The sequence below is a fragment of the Lissotriton vulgaris genome, chromosome 9 (genome assembly GCF_964263255.1).
Source record: "Lissotriton vulgaris chromosome 9, aLisVul1.2, whole genome shotgun sequence".
Taxonomy (NCBI): Eukaryota; Metazoa; Chordata; class Amphibia; order Caudata; family Salamandridae; genus Lissotriton; species Lissotriton vulgaris.
This window is the reverse complement of record NC_141697.1, coordinates 331,425,040-331,442,170: the sequence shown is the minus strand read 5'-3', so window position 1 is coordinate 331,442,170 and position 17,131 is coordinate 331,425,040. Positions and strand designations below refer to the sequence as shown.

Below are 17,131 nucleotides of genomic sequence, written 5' to 3'. Positions count from 1 at the left end.
GCACGCCTACCGGATGACAAGAGGGAGGCAATGCTGGTGCTGGTGGGAGGCATGTTGGGCAAGCGGAAGGCGACGGTACGGGAGCGGTTGGATCACCTAAAGTTTGCGTGTCGGGTGGTGCGCGCGGGGCGGACCTTTTGTCGGTGGTTGGGCTTGGCGTTGTCCGGCCTGGCTTTGCCACATCATCACGTCAGGCTGTCGGCGGGGACGAAGGAGGATTTGCGGATGTGGTTGGCCTTTTTGGGTCGGTTCAACGGGGTACCCAGGGCGCCTCCGGAGGACTGGGAGTGGGACGTCACGATGTTTCCAGATGCGGCAGAGGTCGGTGGTTTTGGTTTGTACTGGGCCGCCGCTGGTGCGCTGAACAGTGGCCGCCCCAGTGGCAGGCGTGAGGCCGGAGCACCGCTTTTCTTGAATTGTTCCCGTTGGTGGTGGCGGTGTCGGTGTGGGCCCGGGAGCTGGCTCATAAGCGGGTCCTGTTCCGAGTGGATAACATGTCGGTGGTGCAGGTGGTCAATAGGCAGTCGGCACGGGACGCTCAGGTGCTGAAGCTGTTGAGGGTGTTTGTTCTGTGCTGCCTTGAGCATGACATACTGTTTCATACTTAAACTTGATAACTTTTCTGGGGAGGAGCTGAGCATTCCTGGAAGCTGCGAGCTATGCAGTCTGTTACCCAAGAAAGACTTGGGGTCTGGATTCCTTTTGTTTCTGTTCAGAAAGGCATAGCCTGGCAGTTCGGGTTCAACTGTTCTTATTGAAGCATGGATAAGATTAATTTGGAAAAGGTTGGTCCCTATCTGGAGGGGAGAAGTGAGCATGAAAATGATGGAGGGGAATGCCCCACTAGTTATTGGCAGTGCCTGAGATGCCATGTCTACTGCAGCATCAGTCAGTCGTGCAAGGTTGGCCCTCATCATTTCACTCTCTGCCTGTGAGGCATCATAGTGACACTGGAGACTTTCAGCATGTCCATCCATAGGTGCATTTTGGTGTTCATGAACTGAACTATTGTTCTTCAAGTGCTCCTTTCGGCTCACTACAAAGGACAGGAGCTTTTCTTGGCCAGATAGTATTTCTGCAACAATGTATGGCACCTGTGCAAACACATCCTCCTCACACACCTCAGATGTAACCACAAGTCTACTAACAGAAGCTCTTGCTGGACTTGTCTCATGGATGTTCTATTTGAGGGGGAGGGGGGGGGGGGGTTCTTCTTCACAGGAGACTTTTCTGGATTGGGCATTGCTGACGTGAGCGCAAAGAAGGGAGGAGTGTAATGACGAAACCTTTATTTGTTTATAATTTTTTGTCAAGACCTCCTGGCATTGCAACTAAAGTTCACAACAGGTCTGGGGCAGTGATTTACTCTGCCCCAGACCTATTGGTCTGCGGCAGAGCAAATGACTGCAGTGATCAGTTCGCCTTTCCAGAGGGTTTCTCTGGAAAAGAGACAAACCCGGCTATCACGACCGTTTAGGTGCATCGCGGTATATAGGACATCCGCTTCAGTCACCTGGGCCTTAATAACCTCTGAACTGTTATTTGAGGTCCCTGGCATGGTACAGACACTGCGGAGCATATTTATGAGAGCCTTGCTTCACGTTTGCACCATGGAAAGTGGTACACATGTGACCCATGGCTCTGAGTCAGATTTATGAAGTCACGTAAACCCACATTGTGTGGCTTTGAGTGGCCTCATAAATATCGAGTAAGCCAACACAGCGCAAATCGCTTTGTTGCCTTCAGGGGCGGTGGGTGAGATTTTAAAGTGGTGGGGCGCAAACTAATTAGCATACCGCACCGTTGTGAGCGAGTGCAGCGAGCGAGCCCGAACCCCAAAAGGGGGCTTTGGCGGGGTTACCCCCCCCCCAAGAAAATTTTGAAAAAAAAGAAAAATCGTGCATTTTCAAGCAAATTTGAGAAAGCAGAAAGCAATTGTGAAAGTGCAGTTATTACATTAATAGATGGCATAACATAGGTAGCTGCTTATTCAGTATTACCACAGAGCTTCATACATTCCGTCCTATTATGCTCAGGTGCTGAATTCAGACTATAAGACTTTCATGGAAATCTCAGCTCTAAGAGTAGAAGAAGTTGCACAGCAGTGTAATGGTTGCTAGGCTCGTTCCGCAGGAGCGTCAGGAACTTGAAGAAAAGTCCACAGTCTTTCCCTACGGCCTTCCGACTCTATTAGACTCTAGAGTAACGAATGGCACGCAAGGGGAAAACAGGGAAACAAAACAAGGAAAGGCGGGGGAAGAAAAACAGTCTTACAATATACTGAATATTAGACTCTAGAGTAACGAATGGCACGCAAGTGGAAAACGGGGAAACAAAACAAGGAAAGGCGGTGGAAGAAAAACAGTCTTACAATATACTGAATATAAAAGAGGCAGCGCAATGCGCTGTTACCGTGATTCTGGTTGAGCTGAGCTTTGTACACACACTTCACATAGGTCCACGCAAGTACCCCAAACATAAATGGTATAAAGGTTTTCGCAATTTGCCAAGGGGAAAGGTTTGATAGGCAACACAAGCAACGAATTGTTCACCCTGCGGGAGACAGGTCCGGCCAGTGAACAAAGGTGAGCAAATCTGTGTAGTCTCCAAATAGAACAAACACTACAAAACTTTTAAAAACAGAGATAACAATGCATTTCTTACCTCAATCAGAATTTTTTGTATTCAACAAACAAGTATCAGCATTCACTTTTTGTAAATGAAATCAGCACGTCTGTCTTTCAGTGTAGCAAACTTGTCAATTACTTTCATGTTGAAGTCTGGTATCTTTTGGACTAGCTTGCTCTCTACAGATAACATTGCCAAAGCATTTAGTCTTTCCTCTAGCATGGTGTTCCTGAGGAATGTCTTTATGCGCTTTAAGGCTGAAAAAAATCGTTCAGCTTCTACTGTTGTCATTGGAGTCGTAATCACAATTTTTAGTAAAGTCACTGTCTCTGTAAGTGAGTTTTTCATATGCAGTTTATGAATTAAACTCAGCAAAGTCAATGCGCTTGTGGCCTTCCGGTACACAGGCATTCCGTAGAGTACAGTTAATTCAGTACTAAGCTGCTCTTTTTTGAGCATAGGATATGCTTCCACAGCCTGATTCAGAGAACGCTCAGGGAAGGATTCATCATATTGTGCAAACTCTTTACTTTGCAATAAAGTTGCACTCACCAAATGTTTTGTGAATGAAAAACGTTCTTCTGTCTGCACAATTACAATGTCACATATCTCCTTTCCAATTCGAACCAGAGAGGTGATGTTTTGTCTGCGGTTTGCAAAAATAGAATGCTCCGGCAGTTTGCTCTCTAAATCGTCAACCCCATCTCTCACTTTCATAATCTTTTGTACAAATGCAGATGTATTGGCTTTCACAGAGACAGTATCTAGGTCTTTTCTTTGCAACTGATCGTATAACACATCAACAGGACTCATTATGTCATGAAATAAAAACAGTAAGAACTGAAACTCTTTGTCTTGTAGTGTTCTAATAAATCCATAGGCTTCATTCTGACTTGTGTGATCAAAGTCTGCTCTGGATGCTATGGCGACAAAACATTTCTCAATGCCCTCCCTCTGTTCAAAGATTAAGTTGACTGTACGAATGTGAAAGTTCCAACGAGTTGAGGATACCCTTGGAACGCTTTTGTCCACAATCTCATGAAGGGCTTCTGTTCTTTTGGGGGAACGTGTGAAGAATGCTGCTATGCCTCCGATATCCTGAAAGAAAACTTGTGTCTCTCTGATCTTTGATACCTCCTGTTGCATAATAAGATTGAGTTGGTGGGCGTAACAGTGCACAAAATGAGTATTAGGGTACACATCTCTAATTCGTTTCTGTACTCCACTAAGGCTTCCACTCATTACGGACGCACCATCATAGCTTTGTGCGATAGGTTTTTGTTTTTTGAGGCAGGTCCAGGAAAATTAAGTCCAGTTGACACAGTATTGCCTCAGTGATGGTTGCTGCACTAGAGTCACTTAAATGCGTGAAGCCATAAAACCTCTCCACAACGTCTCTGTCACGGTCAAGGTAACGAAACACTAACACGGACTGTGTTTTAGTGGACACAGTGGTGTCATCAGCCTGAATAGCCACAAAGTCTGTGTTTCACAACTCTTGCACAATATGGCTTCTTATAATTTCGAGCATACAGTCAAGGAGTTCATTTTGTATTGTATTAGAGGTGCCCTTAAAGACTGTAGCACGTGCTAAATGTCTTTCCAAATCCTGGTCTATGGTTGACATTAAATCCACTAGGCTTCGGAAGATCCCAGGTTTTGATGAAGTTTCTGATTTGTCATGGCCTCGCAATGCCAGTTCGAAAGCACCACAGAAACGAATGCAATCAATGATCTTGGATAGATTTTGTCTATTCTTATCAACAGCTTCATTGTGTTTTTGAATGGATTTGCGATACGCATCATTTATCTGCTGCTCAATTGGTGCGTCTTCCCCCAACATTCCAAGTCTTGTCCGGTTTTCTAGATGATTTCTTGTGAGCGCATGCTTCTTTATTTTTTCAGCAATGTGCTTCAGGTCTACTAATCCTTGCTGTGTCCAAGAAAAGTCACCGCCAAACAGCAAGCAGGGGAAGCAGAACAGAGAATTTCTTATAGGGCACCCTGTAAGCCAATCAGCTTTTGTGTACCAGGCATTTGAGAATGTAAGTTTTTACATTTTTCCTCTGTCCTGGGTAGTTTGCTGTAGGTTTATTTCAGGCTGATGAGATCCTAATTGCTTTATCTGTAGTTTTTGTTCAAGTGGCCGTGACTGAAATGACTTTGCAATCAGCTCTTATACTGTATTCATGATGATGTGTTGCTGGCCTTACCAATATATATATATATATATTAAAGAAACCTGTCAATAATCAAAGTACAACGTATAAGGTGCAGTGCAATAATATCAAATTTCAGTATAAATACATTATACATATATCTTGTGCATTATCCTAATACATCTCAAATGACTGCTAAAAATAGAGCCGTACTCGCTCCTGCCTCTCTGTGCCATAGTGGTTGCTGGAGGCACTGAAAGACACTGCTTGAGGGCCTTGAGAGTGACCACATACATACATAGCCCTAACTCCCATGTAAAAAAATATATAGCATCAGTTTCCTTACCTTTAACACTGGTGTTTGCTGGGTTGTAGCCGGGGTCGGGTGAGAGAGCAGCAAAGGAGGTTGGGGTCCTCTTGTTGTTTGCTGATAAACCTGTCAATAATCAAAGTACAACGTATAAGGTGCTGTGCAATAATATGAAATTTCAGTACAAATACAAATACATCTCCAACAGCTCCCCTTCCCACAAAATGACTGCTAAAATACAGCCGTACTGCCTCCTGCCTCTCTGTGCCATAGTGGTTGCTGGAGGCACTGAAAGAGACACTGCTTCAGGGCCTGGAGAGAGACCAGATACATAGCCCTAACTCCCATGTAAAAAAATATATAGCATCAGTTTCCTTACCTTTAACACTGGTGTTTGCTGGGTTGTAGCCAGGGTCGGGTGAGAGGCCTGCTTTACTGCAAAAGGTCAGAAAATTGACTTTTTGTTTCAATGTGGTGGATGTGCTTAAAATCCTCCTCCAGTTTCTGCCAACCTGCTGAGCACAGATCTCCTGGGAGGGGTGCAAGTCAGCCATGGTCCTCCTCTAATATGAACAGTCCTGCTCGAGATACTACCCCTCATCTTTTTGATTTCGTCAGTGTGGCACACTAAGTGAGTCAAGTATTCCCAGACTTCAGTCCAGAGCTCACTGTGCCATAAGAATCCATCTAAACCTTACTCTTGGGGCCTAAATTGGCTGAAACAAGTTTGAGGATGGTTGTGTTCCCATTTGAAGGGGGCTGGCCAAGGTTGGAATGGGACAGAAAATAGGTCCAGGCACCAAAACTAAAACAGCTCCCCGCTAGTGAATTAGATAGCTAAAAAAGTGGCCCATGTTTGCAAATTGGGGCTGTTTTGAATTTGTGAAGACACACTGTATGGTTGGTTGAAAGCTTTTATTCGATATACAAGATATCTTGAAAGCATACATACACATAAAACACATTTTAAAGCAGTAATATGTACGTCAACATTTAAATACTAAGACAAATAAAATGGGAAGTGTCCCAAGATAAATTAGCTAAAAAGTGAATTAAATTGAAATTGACAGTCTCTTGCAGTGAATCAACCATGAATGTTTTAAAAATTTGGAAACACCACAAACGATTAGATGGGCGGTATCAGTCAATAAAATACGTAGTGCAACCAAATGCCTGCGTGTTCCCAGGAGTTTAAAAAGAGGTTTAAGCCAATACCTCCTAGGTTTAATGAAGTCCGGGCACTCAAAAAAGATGTGTGCTACCGTTTCCTGCCTTGATGGACAATGGGCACAGAAGGGTGATAGGTGAACACCATTTTTCCATTTTGACACAAAGGCCCCGATCGGAAGGGTGCCTACCCTGAGCTTAAAGTACAGGGCCCTATCAGCTGGCAAAGAGATTAAGTCCAGGAAAGGTTCGCAGACAGCCGCGTCCTTTAATTCCAAAAATGATGCAGTCAGATTACAATGGTTTTGGTTCCTGATGAGTTTGCCAGAGACCCAGTCCCAATAAAGTTTTTTGAGGTCAGCCTTTGGTGGAGAAGATTTTGTAGTCCAACAGGCCCAACTCCCCCAAAAGATTTTTGGTGTCCCTCAGCCACTTAATCTTGGCCCAGCCTCCCAGGCTCATTACCTCTGCCAGGCCGTCGGCATAGGACTTCAACTCTGGGACCCTCCATATGCGGGACCAAAGAAGCAGTGGTCGAAGGTGAGCCTGGTCTTTGATGCTCTTGCAGCCCACGTCCAGGAGCACCGGGACTGTCGGGGTGCTCAAGGGGAGGGCTAGGAGATCCTTCAAAAATGTATTCTCAGCCTTAGATAGGGACTCCAGGTTGCAGTGGCCCCACAGCTCTGCCCCATACAATGCTGATGTTACGCCTCTGGCTTTATAGATCTCAATTGCAGGACTCACAACTTGCTTGGGTGATGCTCGAAATTCCCTAAGCAGAGCACCTCCTACCTTTTTGTGATTCAGGACCATCTTATCAATATGGGAGGACCAGTTCATATTGTCAGTTATACGAAGCCCTAGGTAGTCAAATTCGGAGACTTTCTCCAAGGGGACGGTGTTCAAAACAGGCGGACTTCCTATTTTCCTTGGAGGGTGCAAGATCAAGTATTTAGTTTTGTCCACGTTGATTACCAGTCCTCTGGATACACAAAAGTCGTGGAAGCGGGTCAATAGCTTCTGTAACCCCTGGGGAGTTTTTGAAATAAGCAGAGTATCATCTGTGAACAGCAGAGTAGGGATCCGTACTCCCCCCAGACAGGGTGCGTCCGCTGGTTCTTGCTGGAGATGCTCGACCACACCGTTGACGTACAACGAAAAGAGTGTGGGAGCTAGCACGCAACCCTGTCTGACACCCCTACAGACCGGTATCCTGTCCGTTGTTTCCCCATTTTTCCCCCAGCGGACCTGGGCATATTTACTGGTGTGGAGTTTAATGAGTAGGGATAGAATGTAGGGGGCAGCCCCAATCCCTGTAGTACCCTCCAAAGTTCCTCTCTAGGAACCAGGTCAAAGGCAGTCTTCAGGTCAATAAAGGCCAAGTAAAGACTGCCCTTGCCTAGTTCCACGACCTTCCAGTTCAAGAGTGCTAACCTTACTCTTGAGGCCTAAATTGGCTGAAACAAGTTTGAGGATGGTTGTGTTCCCATTTGGAGGTGGCTGGCCAATGTTGGAATGGGACAGAAAATAGGTCCAGGCACCAAAACTAAAACAGCTCCCGCTAGTGAATTAGATAGCTAAAAAAGTGGCCCATGTTTGCAAATTGGGGCTGTTTTGAATTTGTGAAGACACACTGTATGTGTTTTGCAAGGTATGGAACACTGGATGATTTTGAGCTTGCTGCAGGAAATGTTTTTTTTTAATATCAGGGAAATTAATGGTAAAATCCATCCCGAAGACCATAATACAGGCCCACAAACAGTCAAAATCTGGCCCAGATACTCGCCTGTCAGACAGCCCCTCCGAGACTGCCTCTTGGCCTATAGGCCAGTCAGACCCTGGGCCTGTCCTTGCAGTTCAGTAAGGGTGCTCTCATTGGGGCATAGCTTTGGTTGTTTTGCATATATCTGTGTAGAGGCATAGTCAGGGTCACTGAAATTATGCAGAATAGGAGCACAGAATTATGTGGCAGCGTTCACTAAATTATGTGGCAAGAAAAGGCAAATTGTGCAGCATATACGGCACATTTGTTGATACTATTACTTAATTATTTTGTAATTTCTACTACACATGTTCATACCGTCTGGGCAAATATTTCACGCCATTAGTGCCAGTTTAACAACTAAACAAGGAAAAAGCAAACAAAAGATGACCAGTTAACCTTTGCAAAGGGACTTCCATTGCCTGTGAACCTACGTTGCCATGTTTTCATTAACTTTTGATCCGTTTGAGCTATAAACAATTTTTGTTAAAATCTGTAGATTATGCAGCAGGTGAAGGATTATGAGGCAAATGCGGCATAGCCATAATTATGTGAAAAAAGCCACTGCCGTGGCATGGTGGATCAAATACCGATGGAGTGGAAAGCACCCTGAATAATTACAAGTGGCAAAGATTAATTTCACCTATCACCAAGTCATTCCACCCATCATCTTTCTGTTTCCTGAGTGAAAGGTAAAGCATACAGAATTCTCTTTTTTAAGTCACCCTTCTCACAAAATGCAACTCACACTGCAGCACCTGTCAAAGCCAGCCGGGGGTCTGACCACTCTGTACAGCACAACCTTTGTATGTTGCTATTGTATCTTAGTTGAATTATGTGCTTTTAAACGTTGTACAGAATAAAGTATGGTGCTGCAGATATGTCACTCTAGGCAGCTGTGTTCTTTATAGTGCAAATCCAAGAGGTTTCTAGAATACAACCGTTTGGAAAGGATGGAACAGGTTTTTGCCAATCACTGGAGAGAACTTGGCAGAAAAAAGTCATAATATTGAAGGCAAGCTTCTACAGAAGTCAGCTTCGAGAAGTTTCCTCAGATGAGTGAACAGTTCCCCCCTCGGGTCTCTGCCGCCTCCAATACGTCACTCAAGGTTGCGACTCTTTGCTGTCACTAAAGGCGCCGGAAATCAGTCTTTATTGATAAAATGACTTCCAGACCCGAGCCACATTATTTACTCACATTTTACAGAAAAGGTTTCAGTGTCAGACTCTGCTGACTCAAAGCGCGAGGCTGGCCCTACTCGATTGACTTTTAAGGATATATTTATAGTCGATGAGTTCACAATCAAAATATGTATTCGGTTTATACAAACAAACCTAGATAGATACAAACCAATAGCATAACATGTCATGTAGGAAATGCAATTTTTCGTAACTGCACAGCACTAGTCCAGAATAAAATGAGACTGATACAAAAACAAACCTTCACTTCAAATAACACCAACTAATTGGTTAAATAAATGCAACTTTGGACCCCGTTAGATCCTCGCTCCCCTCATATTTTAAGATTAGCGTCAGCATCGATTATTACAAGTTCTGCGGCATTTTGAGTAATTCAGTAAAAGGTGCTGTAGTGCCTAGAGCTGGAAACAAGCGCTACAGCTTCCTTTATTGCAGACCCCCCATGCTGAGCAGTTTTAGACCCATGTCTCTCCTTCTTCACCAAGGGTTGCCCACATTTCCAGAATCAAATGCCCTTTTGCCCGACCCGGAGTCCGGGGTCATCCCCGAGTCACCCGCTTGAGTCTCTGAATGAATCGTGGGCAGGGGGTCGACTCTGGCACGTCAGCCTTGGGGCTCCCCTGGTGCCGCGCTCAGCGCGGTGTCTCCCCCAGTTCTGCTTCAAGGTTGGGGGAGTTGGGGGTCCAGGAGGGCTATGCCTGGTTAACATCGGACCTGAGGAGAGAGCTGGGGTAGCCCACCTGCCTCCCTGTGCGCCGCCGCCTGCTGCTCATCCGCCCTCTGATGGGGCCCCCAGGGCTCTGCAACAAGCCCCCCCATTATTAAACATGCATCAAACACCATCAGCTAAACTGGTTGAACCCTGGGCCCTGAGAGAGAACGCCTCCGGGGTGATCCCCAACTGCTTCTCTCATTTCAGGAAGATAAGACGGACGAAGAGTGGGGTCGAGAAACGAGGAGAAGGGGAGATGAAGGAGAAGGAGAGAAAGGGCCCGGGGTGAAGGATAGGAGACAAAAGGAAGGCAGAGAACTGTACTCACACACTTTGTAGATCTTCTTCTCTGGCCCATCTTAAACTTGATAACTTTTCTGGGGAGGAGCTGAGCATTCCTGGAAGCTGCGAGCTATGCAGTCTGTTACCCAAGAAAGACTTGGGGTCTGGATTCCTTTTGTTTCTGTTCAGAAAGGCATAGCCTGGCAGTTCGGGTTCAACTGTTCTTATTGAAGCATGGATAAGATTAATTTGTAAAAGGTTGGTCCCTATCTGGAGGGGAGAAGTGAGCATGAAAATGATGGAGGGGAATGCCCCACTAGTTATTGGCAGTGCCTGAGATGCCATGTCAACTGCAGCATCAGTCAGTTTTGCAATGTCGGCCCTCATCATTTCACTCTCTGCCTGTGAGGCATCATAGTGACACTGGAGACTTTCAGCATGTCCATCCATAGGTGCATTTTGGTGTTCATGAACTGAAATATTGTTCTTCAAGTGCTCCTTTCGGCTCACTACAAAGGACAGGAGCTTTTCTTGGCCAGATAGTATTTCTGCAACAATGTATGGCACCTGTGCAAACACATCCTCCTCACACACCTCAGATGTAACCACAAGTCTACTAACAGGAGCGCTTGCTAGACTTGTCTCATGGATGTTCTATTTGAGGAGACTTTTCTGGATTGGGCATTGCTGACGTGAGCGCAAAGAAAGGAGGAGTGTAATGACGAAACCTTTATTTGTTTTTATTTTTTTGTCAAGACCTCCTGGCATGGCAACTAAAGTTCACAACAGGTCTGGGGCAGTGATTTACTCTGCCCCAGACCTATTGGTCTGCGGCAGAGCAAGTGACTGCAGTGATCAGTTCACCTTTCCAGAGGGTTTCTCTGGAAAAGAGACAAACCCGGCTATCACAACCGTTTAGGTGCATCGCGGTATATAGGACATCCACTTCAGTCACCTGGGCCTTAATAACCTCTGAACTGTTATTTGAGGTCCCTGGCACGGTACAGACACTGCGGAGCATATTTATGAGAGCCTTGCTTCACGTTTGCACCATGGAAAGTGGTACACGTGTGACCCATGGCTCTGAGTCAGATTTATAAAGTCACGTAAACCCACATTGTGTGGCTTTGAGTGGCCTCATAAATCTCGAGTAAGCCAACACAGCGCAAATCGCTTTGTTGCCTTCAGGGGCGGTGGGTGAGATTTTAAAGTGGTGAGGCGCAAACTAATTAGCATACCGCACCTGTGCGAGCGCAGCGAGCGAGCCCGAACCCCTAAAGGGGGCTTTGGCGGGGTTACCCCCCAAGAAAATGTTGAAAAAAAGAAGAAAAATCGTGCATTTTCAAGCAAATTTGAGAAAGCAGGAAGGTTAATAAAGCAATTGTGAAAGTGCAGTTATTACATTAATAGATGGCATAACATAGGTAGCTGCTTATTCAGGATTACCACAGAGCTTCATACATTCCGTCCTATTATGCTCAGGTGCTGAATTCAGACTATAAGACTTTCATGGAAATCTCAGCTCTAAGAGTAGAAGAAGTTGCACAGCAGTGTAATGGTTGCCAGGCTCGTTCCGCAGGAGCGTCAGGAACTTGAAGAAAAGTCCACAGTCTTCCCCTACGGCCTTCCGACTCTATTAGACTCTAGAGTAACGAATGGCACGCAAGGGGAAAACAGGGAAACAAAACAAGGAAAGGCGGGGGAAGAAAAACAGTCTTACAATATACTGAATATAAAAGAGGCAGCGCAATGCGCTGTTACCGTGAATCTGGTTGAGCTGAGCTTTGTACACACACTTCACATAGGTCCACGCAAGTACCCCAAACATAAATGGTATAAAGGTTTTCGCAATTTGCCAAGGGGAAAGGTTTGATGGGCAACACAAGCAACGAATTGTTCACCCTGCGGGAGACAGGTCCGGCCAGTGAACAAAGGTGAGCAAATCTGTGTAGTCTCCAAATAGAACAAACACTACAAAACTTTTAAAAACAGAGATAACAATGCATTTCTTACCTCAATCAGATTTTTTTGTATTCAACAAACAAGTAGCAGCATTCACTTTTTGTAAATGAAATCAGCACGTCTGTCTTTCAGTGTAGCAAACTTGTCAATTACTTTCATGTTGAAGTCTGGTATCTTTTGGACTAGCTTGCTCTCTACAGATAACATTGCCAAAGCATTTAGTCTTTCCTCTAGCATGGTGTTCCTGAGGAATGTCTTTATGCGCTTTAAGGCTGAAAAACATCGTTCAGCTTCTACTGTTGTCATTGGAGTCGTAATCACAATTTTTAGTAAAGTCACTGTCTCTGTAAGTGAGTTTTCCATATGCAGTTTATGAATTAAACTCAGCAAAGTCAAGGCGCTTGTGGCCTTCCGGTACACAGGCATTCCGTAGAGTACAGTTAACTCAGTACTCAGCTGCTCTTTTTTGAGCATAGGATATGCTGCCACAGCCTGATTCAGAGCACGCTCAGGGAAGGATTCATCATATTGTGCAAACTCTTTACTTTGCAATAAAATTGCACTCACCAAATGTTTTGTGAATGAAAAACGTTCTTCTGTCTGCACAATTACAATGTCACATATCTCCTTTCCAATTCGAACCAGAGAGGTGATGTTTTGTCTGCGGTTTGCAAAAATAGAATGCTCCGGCAGTTTGCTATCTAAATCGTCAACCCCATCTCTCACTTTCATAATCTTTTGTACAAATGCTGATGTATTGGCTTTCACAGAGATAGTATCTAGGTCTTTTCTTTGTTACTGATCGTAAAACACATCAACAGGACTCATTATGTCATGAAATAAAAACAGTAAGAACTGAAACTCTTTGTCTTGTAGTGTTCTAATAAAGCCATGGGCTTCATTCTGACTTGTGTGATCAAAGTCTGCTCTGGATGCTATGGCGACAACACATTTCTCAAGGCACTCCCTCTGTTCAAAGATTAAGTTGATTGTACGAATGTGAAAGTTCCAACGAGTTGAGGATCCCCTTGGTACGCTTTTGTCCACAATCTCATGAAGGGCTTCTGTTCTTTTGGGGGAACGTGTGAAGAATGCTGCTATGCCTCCGATATCCTGAAATAAAACTCGTGTCTCTCTGATCTTTGATACCGCCTGTTGCATAATAAGAATGAGTTGGTGGGCGTAACAGTGCACAAAATGAGCATTAGGGTACACATCTCTAATTCGTTTCTGTACTCCACTAAGGCTTCCACTCATTACGGACGCACCATCATAGCTTTGTGCGATAAGTTTTTGTTTTTGAGGCAGGTCTGGGAAAATTAAGTCCAGTTGACACAGTATTGCTTCAGTGATGGTTGCTGCACTAGAATCACTTAAATGCGTGAAGCCATAAAACCTCTCCACAACGTTTCTGTCACTGTCAAGGTACCGAAACACTAACACGGACTGTGTTTTAGTGGACACATCAGTGGTGTCATCAGCCTGAATAGCCACAAAGTCTGTGTTTCGCAACTCTTGCACAATATGGCTTCTTATCATTTCGAGCATACAGTCAAGGAGTTTATTTTGTATTGTATTAGAGGTGCCCTTAAAGACTGTAGCACGTGCTAAATGTCTTTCCAAATCCTGGTCTATGGTTGACATTAAATCCACTAGGCTTCGGAAGATCCCAGGTTTTGAGGAAGTTTCTGATTCGTCATGGCCTCGCAATGCCAGTTCGAAAGCACCACAGAAACGAATGCAATCAATGATCTTGGATAGATTTTGTCTGTTCTTATCAACAGCTTCATTTTGTTTTTGAATGGATTTGCGATACGCATCATTTATCTGCTGCTCAATTGGTGCGTCTTCCCCCAACATTCCAAGTCTTGTCCGGTTTTCCAGATGATTTCTTGTGAGCGCATGCTTCTTTATTTTTTCAGCGATGTGCTTCAGGTCTACTAATCCTTGCCATGTCCAAAAAAAGTCACCGCCAAACAGCAAGCAGGGGAAGCAGAACAGAGAATTTCTTATAGGGCACCCTGTAAGCCAATCAGCTTTTGTGTACCAGGCATTTGAGAATGTACGTTTTTATATTTTTCCTCTGTCCTGGGTAGTTTGCTGTAGGTTTATTTCAGGCTGATGAGGTCCTAATTGCTTTATCTGTAGTTTTTGTTCAAGTGGCCGTGACTGAAATGACTTTGCAATCAGCTCTTATACTGTATTCATGATGGTGTGTTGCTGGCCTTACCAATATATATATATTAAAGAAACCTGTCAATAATCAAAGTACAACTTATAAGGTGCAGTGCAATAGTATCAAATTTCAGTATAAAAACATTATACATATATCTTGTGCATTATCCTAATACATCTCAAATGACTGCTAAAAATAGAGCAGTACTCGCTCCTGCCTCTCTGTGCCATAGTGGTTGCTGGAGGCACTGAAAGACACTGCTTGAGGGCCTTGAGAGTGACCACATACATACATACATAGCCCTAACTCCCATGTAAAAAAATATATAGCATCAGTTTCCTTACCTTTAACACTGGTGTTTGCTGGGTTGTAGCCGGGGTCGGGTGAGAGAGCAGCAAAGGAGGTTGGGGTCCTCTTGTTGTTTGCTGATAAACCTGTCAATAATCAAAGTACAACGTATAAGGTGCAATGCAATAATATGAAATTTCAGTACAAATACAAATACATCTCCAACAGCTCCCCTTCCCACAAAATGACTGCTAAAATACAGCCGCAGTGGCGGCTGGTCCATGGGGGCGTTTGGGCGCCGCCCCCCCTGTTTTCTCGCCGTGCGAGGAGGCAAACAAAGGTAGTTATTACCAATGATAATAACTACCATTTGTTTCTGCCTTGCCTTCTCCGCATGACGAGAAAACAGAAGTTCCTGTGTGGGAGGTGTTACGCGAGGGCAGGGGGGAGCGGCTTGCCCACTGTTCGTAATACTGTCTGTTTGGGCTGCCTGAGAGGCTACCCAAACAGACAGTATTTACACAGTAGGCAAGCCGCTCCCCCCTGCCCTCGCGTAACCCCTCCCACTCTCCCTGCTCTCTGTATGCTGCTGTGCTGCAGCATACAGGGAGAAATGACGTCAGTAGGGGGCAGCCGGCCGAACCTATCACAGCGCTGTGCTGTTGTTGAGGGGAGGGGAGGGAGGCTGCCTGCAGCCTTCCTGCTGCGTCACGACGAGTCAACACCACGGAATTCAAACAGGACGGCGCCGCGGGAGTCAGGACCTGAAGGCGGGAAGCGGAGCCTAAGGTAAGTGCAGGGCCCCGGATCACTGGCGCTGCTTATTCTGCTAAATGATCGGTGTACAGCAGCAGAGGCACTTTTAGGGGTGGGACTGAGGACAGCAAGGCAGCCACCGCGGAAACAGGGCTGGGAGACAATGGAGCAGCGCTCTACAAGGTGAGGCCGGAGGGACTGTGGCGTTGTAGGAGAGCAGCGGCGGGTGGAGTTGTCCTCGGGAGTGAGTGACTTCACACTCATTTGAAGAGTACTACCGGCCGTGAGCGGGCACCATGGCGAAGAGCGGCCGGGCGCTGAGGAGGGTGATCACCGGCTTGGCGGAGTGCCCGGCTCACGGCAGGGTGACGGCTGTGCGGCGCGCCTCCGTTACCGGACATTTACCTTCTTGTGGTATACTGATGAGCAGGTGCTCCGCTTCACAGGCGTTCCTACCTAGTCCTCTTGCCTCGGAAAGAACATTATTCAGCTTTTCTGCACCATTCTCGGACAAAAGAAAAGAGTATGCGGAGAGAAGAATTCTCGGGTATTCCATGCAGGAAATGTATGATGTGGTGGCGATTGTTGATCAGTACAAACATTTTGTGCCCTGGTGTAAAAAATCAGATGTTGTATCGAAGAGAAGTGGCTACCTCAAAGCACAGCTGGAGATCGGATTTGCCCCATGTGGTGGAGAAGTATACATCAGTCGTTACTCTAGTGAGACCACACTTAGTTAAGGCATCCTGCACAGATGGGAAATTGTTTAATCACCTTGAAACAGAATGGCGATTTAGCCCTGGAATCCCGGGGTATCCTAGAACATGCACCTTGTATTTTTAAGTCTCGTTTGAATTCCGGTCATTGATACTCTCAACTAGCTACCGTATTTTTCGATGAGGTTGTTAAACAGATGGTTGCAGCCTTAGAAAGAAGAGCATCCAAACTCTATGGCCCAGAGACTGTAATCCCGCGTGAATTAATGCATCATGAAGTGCACCACACGTGAAGCTTGACAGAAATACATCCACTTCTAGGAGCAGATTCTGGAGCTTTGATATATCCCCTCCAAAAGATATGCCCAGGGTCAAAGTGCAGCCGCCCTTACGTTCCAAACGCCAGAATAGTGTTTTAACCACTTCTGAGGTGAGGGATTAAGTACAGTGATACAGCGGACCTGAGGTGCGGGAGCAGGGGTGAAGCCACGGTTTACGCAAGAGCAAGTAGAACAAGCCCATGGGATAGTGGTGTCTGGTGTGGTAACTCATTTGAGGTGAGCAGGTGATCCCCATAGTTTTTTCTCAATCGCTACGGTGCTCTATGAAATTCATTTTCCGCCCCACCACTAACAAATGTCACCAGCCGCCACTGTACAGCCGTACTGCCTCCTGCCTCTCTGTGCCATAGTGGTTGCTGGAGGCACTGAAAGAGACACTGCTTCAGGGCCTGGAGAGTGACCAGATACATAGCCCTAACTCCCATGTAAAAATATATATAGCATCAGTTTCCTTACCTTTAACACTGGTGTTTGCTGGGTTGTAGCCGGGGTCGGGTGAGAGAGCAGCAAAGGAGGTTGGGGTCCTCTTGTTGTTTGCTGATAAACCTCTCAATAATCAAAGTACAACGTATAAGGTGCAGTGCAATAATATGAAATTTTAGTACAAATACAAATACATCTCCAACAGCTCCCGTTCCCACAAAATGACTGCTAAAATACAGCCGTACTGCC

The 17,131-nt window shown here is 45.5% G+C and overlaps 1 pseudogene; it reads left to right on the top strand.

The window, feature by feature from the left end:
• The first annotated feature begins 15,646 nt into the window (after window positions 1-15,646).
• Window positions 15,647-16,411, top strand: LOC147690074 (coenzyme Q-binding protein COQ10 homolog B, mitochondrial pseudogene; annotated as a pseudogene).
• Window positions 16,412-17,131: the final 720 nt, after the last annotated feature.